This window comes from Meles meles, chromosome 20 (genome assembly GCF_922984935.1).
Source record: "Meles meles chromosome 20, mMelMel3.1 paternal haplotype, whole genome shotgun sequence".
Lineage (NCBI taxonomy): Eukaryota > Metazoa > Chordata > Mammalia > Carnivora > Mustelidae > Meles > Meles meles.
The window spans coordinates 28,440,317-28,454,365 of NC_060085.1; the positions used below are offsets into that span (position 1 = coordinate 28,440,317).

Sequence of the window (14,049 nt, forward strand, 5' to 3'; positions counted from 1 at the left end):
GCAGACAAAGAATCAAACTTAGTCCCTGATCACACCCACCCCTTCTTGATTACGGAGATCAGCCTCTGAGCTTCCAAAGGGCCTCTGGAGAATGTGAGATTAAGTGTCCCTGTGGCTTTGCTGCACAAGAAAGGGAAAAATGATATGCTATTAAAGCAGAGGTAGGGAACAAGGCGGTCCAAGGTGAATGAAGGCAGAGGAGCTTCCCATCAGCCCCTGAGTGCACAGTCCCCAAAGAAGGACATGTTTTTGCCAGAATATTCTCCAGTCGATGAAGGCAGTCATGGATTGCTCAGTAACTGGGACGAGTGTATACTTAAGTTACAAAGATTGCGTGAGCGTAGGGAGACAAGGGGAACAAATAAATGGGGAAACATAAATTTGCAAACTGCCCGTGGACCAAAGTCTTAGGAGAAAGCAATGGAGAATGGGCTCAGGCTGGATATGCTGAAAGACACAGGCTGGGTGACTTCAAGGTGAGACCAGAAAAATGTCACAATTCAGGGCAAGAGCCCACCTGGGAAGGACCTTTCCCTTGACCCTTGCTTCCCACACCTGAAGCTCTCCTTCCCTCTTCTCATTCTTTCCCTTTTCCCTTCTTCCTTTTATCCTTCCTTTCTACCCTGCTTCCTGCTTTTCTTCCTTTCTTCTCTCCACCCACCCACCCACCCACCCACCATCTTCCTTGTACGTGGAATAATCAGATATTCCACACCAGGGCTCCGCTGTCCAACTGCCTACTGCCAACCCTGACCAACCACTTACTGGCCATGGTCCCCTGCCTCAGAAGGGCCTGGATCTCTTTATCCTCAGCTGCAGCAGGGATGGGAACAGTCTCTACCCCACATAGTCATTAAGAGGATTCAAATCCACTAAGCCTGTGCAAAGCATCATCAGCACTCAATACATGTTGCTACAGCACTATTACTCTTATTTTCTTTTTTTATTATCATTTTTTCCCCTTCAGACCAAGTAGAGATCACCTCCAGGGACTGGATCCCATGCTAGTAAGGAAGAGATTTAAGAAGCTTCTGGAATGGGGGTACAGTTCTCGTTTGCGGCTACAGATTCTTTCTATTGCTTTGACGGGTAGTTCTCAAAGTTGAGCATGCATCTGGGCTTGGTGAGACACAGACCTCCAGGGCCCCCAAAATGTGCATTTCAAGAAAACTCCCAGGTGGTGCCGACGTCCTCTGTTTAGACTATCCATCTGGTTCCTGAGCTCTTTCCTGCCAAAAGTGACCAGAAGCACCAAGGTCACTGTTTTGTCTGCCCTACTGGGTGACGGAAGACCTACTATTACTAAATGCTCCCTGGCTTCCTGAACTCTGGTCACCTTCTGCTCCTTATCCTTACGGATAGGCTTGTTGTCGTGCACTAATGAAACAGGCCTGGCTATGGATGTAATATTAAATTAGGGGAACCTCCAGAGTCCAGGCCCATCCTTTGTCTCCTTTTCTTTACCTTGTCTGCTTGGGTTTAGTGTTCAGGGCTATCTCTATAAGCTCTGTTATCACCCAGTCCTGGAAATGTCATTCCTGATCACTGGTAGCCACTAAGATTTACTGTGACACTGATGACAACAAACAGCTCACTCTAGGTGATTCTCCCCAAGGGCACTGACCTCAGCCCTGCCTGATACCTTGATATAAATTCTTCAGTGGCAGACTGATCACGAGATCCCGACAACACACTGACCTCTCAGAGAAAGGAAATCATGATAAAGCCAGCTCACAACTTCACTATTGTGAACAAATACCATTACCATGCCCTTTCAATAGAACGGTATTCCAACAAAACAAAACAAACAAAGCGCTATGAATGGCACACATGGGGATATTTGGACATAACCTGTCCTTAGTGGGTTCATACTGAGCCTCGGTGATCACCACTGACCTTTCTAAGTGGTAGCAAAACTTCTCCTTAACAAAGCCCTCCCAAAATTTTACCACGGTTTATTTTTTGCTAGAATTTAAATTTTGCTAGTGTTTCAAGCAGTTTAGCTGCTTGAGTTAGAAGAATACTTCAGAAAAGCCATGACATGTTCCACACCAAAAAAGGTTTCATGGTCAAGTAAAAATTTCACAAGGCTCATAAGCATATTAAGGTATCAGACAAGAACCACATTGAATACACGTAAGTATGTTCAATTAGCAACCGGGAAACTTTTTTAATAATGGAGATCTTGGGTCCTTATTTATATAACATCTATTTATACTCTTCCAGTACGGTTATTCATGCAAAATTATTTATAACCAGGTACTACTCTAGGAACCAGGGATATAGTACCAAACAAGACAAAGTCCCTCCCCCACAAACCTACCTTCCAATAGGTAATGCAGAAAATATACAAGTAAATAAACAACTTAATTGCAGGTAAAGATAAGTGTTGTGGAAAAATATATAGTGGGCAGAGATAAAAATTCAGAATTGGGACACATAAACATTTGAAGTTTGGGAAGGAAAAAAAAAAGACTCAAGGATACAGTGAGGAAAGAAAGTCAGGAAAGGGTCAGTGCTAGAGCTGAGAGAGGAAGGAATTTCAAGAAGGAAGGAATAATCATCAGTGTCAATGTTGAAAACCTGAGTTGGTTTCAGTGAAATCAGGGTGATAAACACTTAACTGAAAACAGATTCAACATCATTAGTCAGTAGTGAAATACAAAGCAAAGCCACACTGAAAATATTGCTTCATATTCAACAGAATGGCAATTAGAGAGAGAGAGAAAAAAAGGAAGACAATAACAAGTGTTGGCAAGAATATGAAGAATTTAAACCTTCCTACACTGTTGGCGGAAATGTAAAAGAGTATTACTGCTTTGGAAAAGAGCTTGACACTTCCTCGAAAAGTTAAACAGAGTTTCCATGTAAACCCAGAATTCCACTCCTAAGTATGTGCCTAAGAGTAAGAAAACATATGTCCACACAAAAACTTGCACATGAATATTTTTAGCGGTATTATTCACAATAGCCAAATAGGGGAAGCAAACCAAATATCCATCAAGTCGTGAATGCATCAATAACACGCAGTACAGCCAGACAATGGAACATGATTCAGCCATAAAAAGGAATGAAGAACTGTTAAGTCAAAGAATTATGCTAAATGAATTATGCATCATGAAAGAAGCCAGGCATAAAAGGCTAGATATTGTCTGATTCCATTTGTGAAATGTCTAGAATAGGCAAATCCATACAGACAGGGAGTAAATTAGCATTTTTCCATGGAAGAATGAGGAGTTACTGCTAATGGGCATGAGTTTCTTTTGGGGATGAGGAACATATTCTGGAATTAAATAGTCGTGATGGTTGCACAACATTGTGAATATTCTAGAAAAATTTGGAACTATATACTTTGAAAGAGTGAATTTGATGGCATGTGAATTATATCTCAATAAAGCTATTATAAAAAAAAACCTGATATGGATTAAGAGAGAGAGGAAGTTGAGGAAAGGGAGATAAATAAACACAGACAGCTTTCTTTTTTTTTTTAAAGATTTTATTTATTTATTTGACAGAGAGAGAGATCACAAGTAGGCAGAGAGGCAGACAGAGAGAGAGAGAGAGGGAAGCAGGTTCCCTGCTGAGCAGAGAGCCTGATGCGGGACTCGATCCCAGCACCCTGGGATCATGACCTGAGCCGAAGGCAGCGGCTTAACCCACTGAGCCACCCAGGCGCCCAACACAGACAGCTTTCTAAGGAAAAGGAGTCCTGCAAAGAAATCAATGGTGATATGGGTGGTTGAGGACGGAAATCACTTTTGGGGAAATATTGGCTGAAGTTTCCTCAGCCTACTGGTTTCCACAATGATCATTATTATCTTCAGTACCAGAAATTGCTGTTAGCATTTATCAAAGGTTCGCTTCCTCCCAGTCCCTAGAATGATTTACACCATTTCAATGAAGCCTTCTAATACTCCCAAAAGGTGACTAATAAATTCATTATCATTTCCAGGTGCAAAGTAGGCCCAACGAGGTTAAGCAACTTGCCCAAGCTCCTGCAAGAGAGTGACCAAACACTGAAATCTGAACCTGAGTCTGTCGTGACACCATCTCTTAGGAGACCACACAGCTTCTCCCACATACACACTCCAAATTCAAGGACACCTCGTTGCTGTGGCTCCTTGATGCCTCTCTTAAGCTCTGTGATTTCTGAGTCATGTCTTTGACCATATCTGCAAGTCCTTTTGGGATCATGGGTTGGAACTGGCCTTTGCATAGCAATTTCAATTCACTTGGAACAGTGTTATCTCCTGAGTTCCATTTCTATCTTACTCCCTCCTAGCTGGAAGCCATGCGCGGTATCGTACAGATGAACAAAGTTGCTCAATGACAAGTCTTTGCGTCCCTCATTTATTAGATGAAAGTCCTTTCCATCAAGCAGGAGATCTACCTTTTCTCGGCCCCTGTGCTTCAGCACATTTTAGCTTTAAAAGCCCTGTTCTCTCTCAGTTTTTCTCCAAATGCAGGATCTCTCTGAGTTTTAATACCCTGCCAACGTTTTTGTAGGCTCTGCCTCTTTTGTGCTACGGAGCTTCTCCTTCCCTTTTGAACACATCTACTTTACCTCATACTCACTTGAGGATGGTCAATGTTGTCACACTGGGGACTTTTGTCCTTGCCAGAATACAATGCGACTTCATTATAAGCGATACAATCACGGCAAGGGGAAAGGGCAGGGAAGGCTAGAGGGAGAGAGCTGGGCTCCTCCATAAATAGTGTCCTGCAACCACCAGCTGCTGCCACTTGAACCTCCTGACTCAGATCAATGAATGACCTCAGAAGGCAAATCTGATTCTAAAGAACAACAAAAACCATTGCAGATCGGGGCGCCTGGGTGGCTCAGTGGGTTAAAGCCTCTGCCTTCGGCTCGGGTCATGATCCCAGGGTCCTGGGATCGAGCCCCACATCGGGCTCTCTGCTCCGCGGGGAGCCTTCTTCCTCCTCTCTCTCTGCCTGCCTCTCTGCCTAGTTGTGATTTCTCTCTGTCGAATAAAATATTTAAAAAAAAAAAAAAAAAAACCATTGCAGATCATGGGCAGGCAATGACCCCTCCAGTATGTTCACACCCTAATTCCTGAACTTGTGAATACATTAGGTTCCATGGCAAGGGAGAAGTAGGTTGTAGAAAGATTAAGGTTGTAACCCAGTTGCTCTTAAAAGGGGAAGAGCGTGGACGATCTCAGATTATCCACCTGGGCCCAGGGTCCTTAAAGCGGAAGAGGGCAAACATCATAAAAATGTAAAACACGGGGCGCCTGGGTGGCTCAGTGGGTTAAGCCTCTGCCTTTGGCTTGGGTCATGATCCCAGGGTCCTGGGATCGAGTCCCACATCAGACCCTCTACTCAGCGGGGAGCCTCCTTCCCCCTCTCTCTGTGCCTGCCTCTCTGCCTACTTGTGATCTCTCCCTGTCAAATAAATAAAATCCTTTTAAAAAAATGTAAAAAACTGGGCTTCAAAGGATAACATCAAGAAACTTGAAGAGGGGGAGGAGTCAAGATGGCAGAGAAGTAGCAGGCTGAGACTACATCAGGTAGCAGGAGATCAGCTCGATAGCTTATCTAAACATTGCAAACACCTACAAATCCAACGGGAAATCGAAGAGAAGAAGAACAGCAATTCTAGAAACAGAAAATCAACCACTTTCTGAAAGGTAGGACTGGCGAAGTGAAACTAAAATGACGGGAAGATAGACCGCAGGGGGAGGGGCCGGCTCCCGGCAAGTGGCGGAGCAACGGAGCACAAAATCAGGACTTTTAAAAGTCTGTTCCACTGAGGGACATTGCTCCAGAGGCTAAACCAGGGTGAAGCCCACGCGGGGTCAGCGTGGCCCCAGGTCCTGCAGGGTCACAGAAGGATTGGGGGTGTCGGAGTGTCGCAGAGCTCGCAGGTATTAGAACAGAGAAACTGGCTACAGAGACAGAGCCGAGGACTGAACTCTCAGCTCGGGGTTACCTTGAACTGGTCGCGGGCTGGGTGAGCTCGGAGTGCGGCTAGAGACAGGGGATATGGGAGTGATTGGGTGCTGTCCTCTGGGGGCGCACTGAGGAGTGGGGCCCCAGGCTCTCGGCTCCTCCGGGCCGGAGACTAGGAGGCCGCCATTTTCATTCCCGTCCTCCGGAACTCTACAGAAAGCGTTCAGGGAACAGAAGCTCCCAAAAGCGAACCCGAGCCGATGACTTAGTCTGGCCCCCGGTAAGGGCGGTGCAATCCTGCCTCGGGCAAAGACACTTGAGAGTCACTACAACAGGCCCCTCCCCCAGAAGATCAACAAAATATCCAGCCAGGACGAAGTTCATCTATCAAGGAAAGCAGGTTCAATTCCTAAGACAGTAGTGCAATTCCAGAGGAGGAGAAAGCAAAGCACGGAACTCATGGCTTCCTCTCCATGATTCTTTAGTATTGAGGCTAATTCAATTTTCTTTTCTTTTTTCAATTTTTTTCTTTTTTTCTTTTCTCTTCTTCTGCTAAATTTTTAAAAACTTTTACCCTTTTCTTTTTTAACGTTTTTTGACTAGTTTATCTAAATATATATATTTTTTCTTTCTTTTTTATATTTTTTCTTTATTTTATTTTTAAATTTTTTTTCTGAACCTCTTTTTATCCCCTTTCTCCCCCCCACAATTGGGGTCTCTTCTGATTTGGTTACAGTGCATTTTTCTGGGGTCTTTGCCACCCTTTTAGTATTTTATTGGATCCTTCATATCCTCTTATCTGGACAAAATGACAAGGCAGAAAAAATCACCACAAACAAAAGAACAAGAGACAGTACCAAAGGCTAGGAACTAATCAATACTGACATTGGTAATATGTCAGATCAAGAGTTCAGAATGACGATTCTGAACATTCTAGCTGGGCTTGAAAAGGCATGGAAGATATTAGAGAAACCCTCTCTGGAGATATAAAAGCCTTTTCTGGAGAAATTAAAGAACTAAAATCTAACCAAGTAAAAATCAAAAAAGCTATTAATGAGGTGCAATAAAAAATGGAGGCTCTCACTGCTAGGATCAATGAGGCAGAAGAAAGAATTAGTGATATGGAAGACCAAATGACAGAGAATAAAGAAGCCGAGCAAAAGAGGGACAAACAGCTACTGGACCACGAGGGGAGAATTCGAGAGATAAGTGACACCATAAGACGAAACAACATTAGAATAATTGGGATTCCAGAAGAAGAAGAAAGAGAGAGGGGATCAGAACGTCTATTGGAGAGAATTATTGGAGAGAATTTCCTTAATATGGCAAAGGGAACAAGCATCAAAATCCAGGAGATGCAGAGAACCCCCCTCAAAGTCAACAAGAATAGGTCCACACCCCGTCACCTAATAGTAAAATTTACAAGTCTTAGTGACAAAGAGAAAATCCTGAAAGCAGCCCGGGAAAAGAAGTCTGTAACATACAATGGTAAAAATATTAGATTGGCAGCAGACTTATCCACAGAGACCTGGCAGGCCAGAAAGAGCTGGCATGATATATTCAGAGCACTAAATGAGAAAAACATGCAGCCAAGAATTCTCTATCCAGCTAGGCTATCATTGAAAATAGAAGGAGAGATCAAAAGCTTCCAGGACAAACAAAAACTGAAAGAATTTGCAAAAACCAAACCAGCTCTACAGGAAATATTGAAAGGGGTCCTCTAAGCAAAGAGAGAGCCTAAAAGTAATAGATCAGAAAGGTACAGAGACAATATACAGGAACAGTCACCTTACAGGCTAATAATGGCACTAAATGCATATCTCTCAATAGTTACCCTGAATGTTAATGGGCTAAATGCCCCAATCAAAAGACACAGGGTATCAGAATGGATAAAAAAACAAAACCCATCAGTATGTTGCCTACAAGAAACTCATTTTAGACGCGAAGACACCTCCAGATTTAAAGTGAGGGGGTGGAAAACAATTTACCATGCTAATGGGCATCAGAAGAAACCTGGGGTGGCAATCCTTATATCAGATCAATTAGATTTTAAGCCAAAGACTATAATAAGAGATGAGGAAGGACACTATATCCTACTCAAAGGGTCTGTCCAACAAGAAGATCTAACAATTTCAAATATCTATGCCCCTAACAAGGGAGTAGCCAACTATATAAACCCATTAATAACAAAATCAAAGAAACACATAAATAATAATACAATAATAGTAGGGAACTTGAACACTCCCCTCACTGAAATGGACAGATCATCCAAGCAAAAGATCAACAAGGAAATAAAGGCCTTAAATGACACACTGGACCAGTTGGACATCACAGATATATTCAGAACATTTCATCCCAAAGCAACAGAATACACATTCTTCTCTAGTGCACATGGAACCTTCTCCAGAATAGATCACAAATCAGGGTCTCAACCGGTATCAAAGATTAGGATTATTCCCTGCATATTTTCAGACCACAATGCTCTGAAGTTAGAACTCAATCACAAGAGGAAAGCTGGAAAGAACCCAAATACATGGAGACTAAACAGCATCCTTCTAAAGAATGAATGGGTCAACCAGGAAATTAAAGAATAATTGGAAAAATTCATGGAAACAAATGATAATGAAAACACAACGGATCAAAATCTGTGGGACACAGCAAAGGCAGTCCTGAGAGGAAAATATATAGCGGTACAAGCCTTTCTCAAGAAACAAGAAAGGTCTCAAGTACACAACCTAACCCTACACGTAAAGGAGCTGGAGAAAGAACAAGAAAGAAACCCTAAACCCAGCAGGAGAAGAGAAATCATAAAGATCAGAGCAGAAATCAATGAAACAGAAACCAAAAACATAATAGAAAAAAATCAATGAAACTAGGAGCTGGTTCTTTGAAAAAAATCAATAAGATTGATAAACCCCTGGCCATACTTATCAAATAGAAAAGAGAAAGGACCCAAATAAATAAAATCATGAATGAAAGAGGAGAGATCATAACTAACACCAAAGAAATAGACAATTATAAGAATGTACCATGAGCAACTCTATGCCAACAAACTTGACAATCTGGAAGAAATGGATGCATTCCTAGAGACATATAAACTACCACAACTGAACCAGGAAGAAATAGAAAACCTGAACAGGCCCATACCCAGTAAGGAGATTGAAACAGCCATCAAAAATCTCCAAACAAACAAAAGCCCAGGGCCTGACGGCTTCCCAGGGGAATTCTACCAAACATTTAGAGAAGAACTAATTCCTATTCTCCTGAAAATGTTCCAAAAAATAGAAATGGAAGGAAAACTTCCAAACTCATTTTATGAGGCCAGCATCACCTTGATCCCAAAACCAGACAAGGATCCCACCAAAAAAGAGAACTACAGACCAATATCCTTGATGAACACAGATGCAAAAATTCTCGCCAAAATACTAGCCAATAGGATTCAACAGTATATTAAAAGGATTATTCACCACGATCAAGTGGGATTTATTCCAGGGCTGCAGGGTTGGTTCAACATCCACAAATCAATTAATGTGATAGAACACATTAATAAAAGAAAGAACAAGAACCATATGATACTCTCAATAGATGCTGAAAAAGCATTTGACAAAATACAGCATCCCTTCCTGATCAAAACTCTTCAAAGTGTAGGGATAGAGGGCACATACCTCCATATTATCAAAGCCATCTATGAAAAAACCACCGCAAATATCATTCTCAATGGAGAAAAACTGAAAGCTTTTCCTCTAAGGTCAGGAACAGGGCAGGGATGTCCATTATCACCACTGCTATTCAACATAGTACTAGAAGTCCTAGCCTCAGCAATCACACAACAAAAAGAAATTAAAGGCATCCAAGTCGGCAAAGAAGAAGTCAAACTATCACTCTTCGCAGATGATATGATACTATATGTGGAAAATCCAAAAGACTCCACTGCTAGAACTTGTACAGGAATTCAGTAAAGTGTCAGGATATAAAATCAATGCACAGAAATCAGTTGCATTTCTCTACACCAACACAAGACAGAAGAAAGAGAAATTAAGGAGTCAATCCCATTTTCAATTGTACCCAAAACTATAAGATACCTAGGAATAAACCTAACCAAAGAGGCTAAGAATCTATACACAGAAAATTATAAAGTACTCATGAATGAAATTGAGGAAGACACAAAGAAATGGAAAAATGTTCCATGCTCCTGGATTGGAAGAATAAATATTGTGAAAATGTCTATGTTACCTAAAGCAATCTACACATTTAATGCAATCCCTATCAAAATACCATCCATTTTTTTCAAAGAAATGGAACAAATCATCCTAAAATTTATATGGAACCAGAAAAGACCTCGAATAGCCAAAGGAATATTGAAAAAGAAAGCCAAAGTTGGTGGCATCACAATTCCGGATTTCAAGCTCTATTACAAAGCTGTCGTCATCAAGACAGCATGGTACTGGCACAAAAACGGACACATAGATCAATGGAACAGAACAGAGAGCCCAGAAATAGACCCTCAACTCTATGGTCAACTAATCTTCGACAAAGCAGGAAAGAATGTCCAATGGAAAAAAGACAGCCTCTTCAATAAATGGTGCTGGGAAGATTGGACAACCACATGCAGAAAAATGAAATTAGACCACTTCCTTACACCACACATGAAAATAGACTCAAAATGGATGAAGGACCTCAATGTGAGAAAGGAATCCATCAAAATCTTTGAGGAGAACGCAGGCAGCAACCTCTTCGACCTCAGCCGCAGCAACATCTTCCTAGGAACAACGGCAAAGGCAAGGGAAGCAAGGGCAAAAATGAACTATTGGGATTTCATCAAGATCAAAACTTTTGCACAGCAAAGGAAACAGTCAACAAAACCAAAAGACAACTGACAGAATGGGAGAAGATATTTGCAAACAACATATCAGATAAAGGGCTAGTGTCCAAAATCTATAAGGAACTTAGCAAACTCAACACCCAAACAACAAACAATCTAATCAAGAATTGGGCAGAGGACATGAACAGACATTTCTTCAAAGAAGACATCCAGATGGCCAACAGACACATGAAAAAGTGCTCCATGTCACTCGGCATCAGGGAAATACAAATCAAAACCACAATGAGATATCACCTCACACCAGTCAGAATGGCTAAAAAGTCAGGAAATGACAGATGCTGGCGAGGATGCGGAGAAACGGGAATCCTCCTACACTGTTGGTGGGAATGCAAGCTGGTGCAACCACTCTGGAAAACAGCATGGAGGTTCCTCAAAATGTTGAAAATAGAAGTACCCTATGACCCAGCGATTGCACTACTGGGTATTTACCCTAAAGATACAAACGTAGTGATCCGAAGGGGCACGTGCACCCGAATGTTTATAGCAGCAATGTCTACAATAGCCAAACTATGGAAAGAACCTAGATGTCCATCAACAGATGAATGGATAAAGAAGAGGTAGTATATATACACAATGGAATACTATGCAGCCATCAAAAGAAATGAAATCTTGCCATTTGTGACGACGTGGATGGAACTAGTGGGTATCATGCTTAGTGAAATAAGTCAATCGGAGAAAGACAACTATCATATGATCTCCCTGATATGAGGACATGGAGAAGCAACATGGGGGGTTAGGGGGATAGGAGAAGAATAAATGAAACAAGATGGGATTGGGAGGGAGACAAGCCATAAATGACTCTTAATCTCACAAAACAAACTGGGGGTTGCTGGGGGGAGGTGGGGTTGGGAGAGGGGGAGGGGGCTATGGACATTGGGGAGGGTATGTGCTATCGTGAGTGCTGTGAATTGTGTAAACCTGGCGATTCACAGACCTGTACCCCTGGGGATAAAAATACATTATATGTTTATAAAAAAAGAAAATTGGAAGGGGAGCTTAACCATAAGAGACTATGGACTCTGAAAAACAACCTGAGGGTTTTGAAGGGTCAGGGGTGGGAGGTTGGGGGAACAGGTGGTGGGTAATAGGGAGGGCAATTTTGCATGGAGCACTGGGTATTGTGCAAAAACAATGATTACTCTTATGCTGAAAAAATAAATAAATTAAATTTTTAAAAAAAAGAAACTTGAAGAGTCAACTCACAGAATGGGAGAACAGTTTTGTAGATCATATGTCTGATAGGGCCCGGTATAGGACGTATGAAGACTATTACAATGTAAGAAAAGACAACATTCCAGCTAAAAATAGGAGAAGTAGGAATAGGCATTTCTCCAAAGAAGATACATAAACAGCAATAAACCCATGAGCAGAGTCAGGAGGCCACCTTGTCTCAAGAATATCACCAAAGCTAGCCTCCTGCCCTTCCTTCTCTGTTTGCCTAGTAGAGGCAGATGGGAATACTTAGAATCAGCAGAAGTTGGACTGCCTAGCACAAACCATGCTGCTAGTTAGGGCACCACAGCATTTACCGTCTACAGTGGAACTTCTGAGCGTTGAAAGGAGACACTATTCACAACTACACTGGCCTGTTTATGATGACAGGCCCAACCCTGGACTATTCCAAATACACCCAGATGCACGTTTCACCCAAATGCTGGTTGTGTAGTTGGGAAGGACAGTGGTGTCACAAAGACAGCATGTACACCTCCTACTAACTGCCTGAGAATCTCTGCTCCGCCACTATGATCGATTTGGTGACCCTGGACAATTCACTGGTTCTCAGTAAGCCCCATTTCCTCCTCTAGAAAAATGGAGACAGTCATAGCTCTTATGTCTTTGTGTTTTGGATGTGCTAATGTGCCCGCAGCACTGTGCACGGTTACGAGCATATACTGTTCTCACAGATACGGCAGCTCCTGGTATAATTGACAATGACTTAAGAAATGGATGGATGAATGGTGTGATAGTATGACAGATGTCTAAGTAAAGCATTTGACTTATGAGAAAAGAAAAAAAGAAGTAATTAAATGATGTGTCAATGTTCTCTTTATAGAAAAGAAGCAGATTAATTTTAGGGGAATCTTCAAACCAGCGATGACATAGCCCACCTCTCTCGAGATACCAGGTCTTGAGACAGTTCAACACTCAGCCTCGGAATAACTGGTGATGTGTTTATTTCTCCTCTTTGGTACCCAGATTATATAGGTAAGCTACTTACATAAGAAGAAGGGGGGATCCCAGAACTTCTTTTTTGAGACCCCCCAAAAAATGTTCTATTTGGTAAAAACAGGATGTTTTGCCTTTTGGAAGTCAGGGAGGAGTAGGAGGCAGACATTGAAAATCTATTGTAATTTGAGAATTAGAATCTGTGGAGGAAGCTAAAGGAGTGAAAAACTAGAGGCAAGATAATGGGCAGGGAGACGGTGTTAATTCCTCCTGCCCAGATGTTTCTCTCCACATGGCAGCCTCTCCACCGCCATGCTTGCCTCTAATTCACTTAGTAAAGGAAAATGGAAGAAGCCACTTGAAATGTAATTGTCTCTTGCTGTTCCTTTTTGGGCCCATTATACAAACAGTAGGGAGATTCCTCATTTTGTTCCACTTACTGCGGTAGGATTAAAAAGTAGGGGAGGAGGGGAGGTTCTTGCAACACCTGCTTTCTTAATAGATAGCGATTTCCTTGCCCCCAAAAGTGAGTGGTTTTTAAAGAAAGCGGTACATTCTCCTCAGCAACATCAGCATCTTATAGACGCATCATTAAGACAGGAATGGGGATGGAGCTAAGCAACAGCCCCCATTTCCCGCTCTGGGTGAACGGCCCAGATGTCAGTCACCTTCGAGCTGTCTTCTTTTTTTTTTTTTTTTTCATTTTATTTATTTTTTCAGCGTAACAGTATTCATTCTTTTTGCACAACACCCAGTGCTCCATGCAAAACGTGCCCTCCCCATTACCCACCACCTGTTCCCCCAACCTCCCACCCCTGACCCTTCAAAACCCTCAGGTTGTTTTTCAGAGTCCATAGTCTCTTATGGTTCGCCTCCCCTCCCCAATGTCCATAGCCCACTCCCCCTCTCCCAATCCCACCTCCCCCCAGCAACCCCCAGTTTGTTTTGTGAGATTAAGAGTCATTTATGGTTTGTCTCCCTCCCAATCCCATCTTGTTTCATTTATTCTTCTCCTATCCCCCTACCCCCCCATGTTGCTTCTCCATGTCCTCATATCAGGGAGATCATATGATAGTTGTCTTTCTCCG

The 14,049-nt window shown here is 42.3% G+C and overlaps 1 protein-coding gene across 8 annotated transcripts in view; it reads right to left on the reverse strand.

The window, feature by feature from the left end:
- The window catches only part of FHIT (fragile histidine triad diadenosine triphosphatase), a 1,485,305-nt gene that overhangs the window by 199,081 nt on the left and 1,272,175 nt on the right, over positions 1-14,049 (reverse strand). The window lies entirely within an intron of this gene.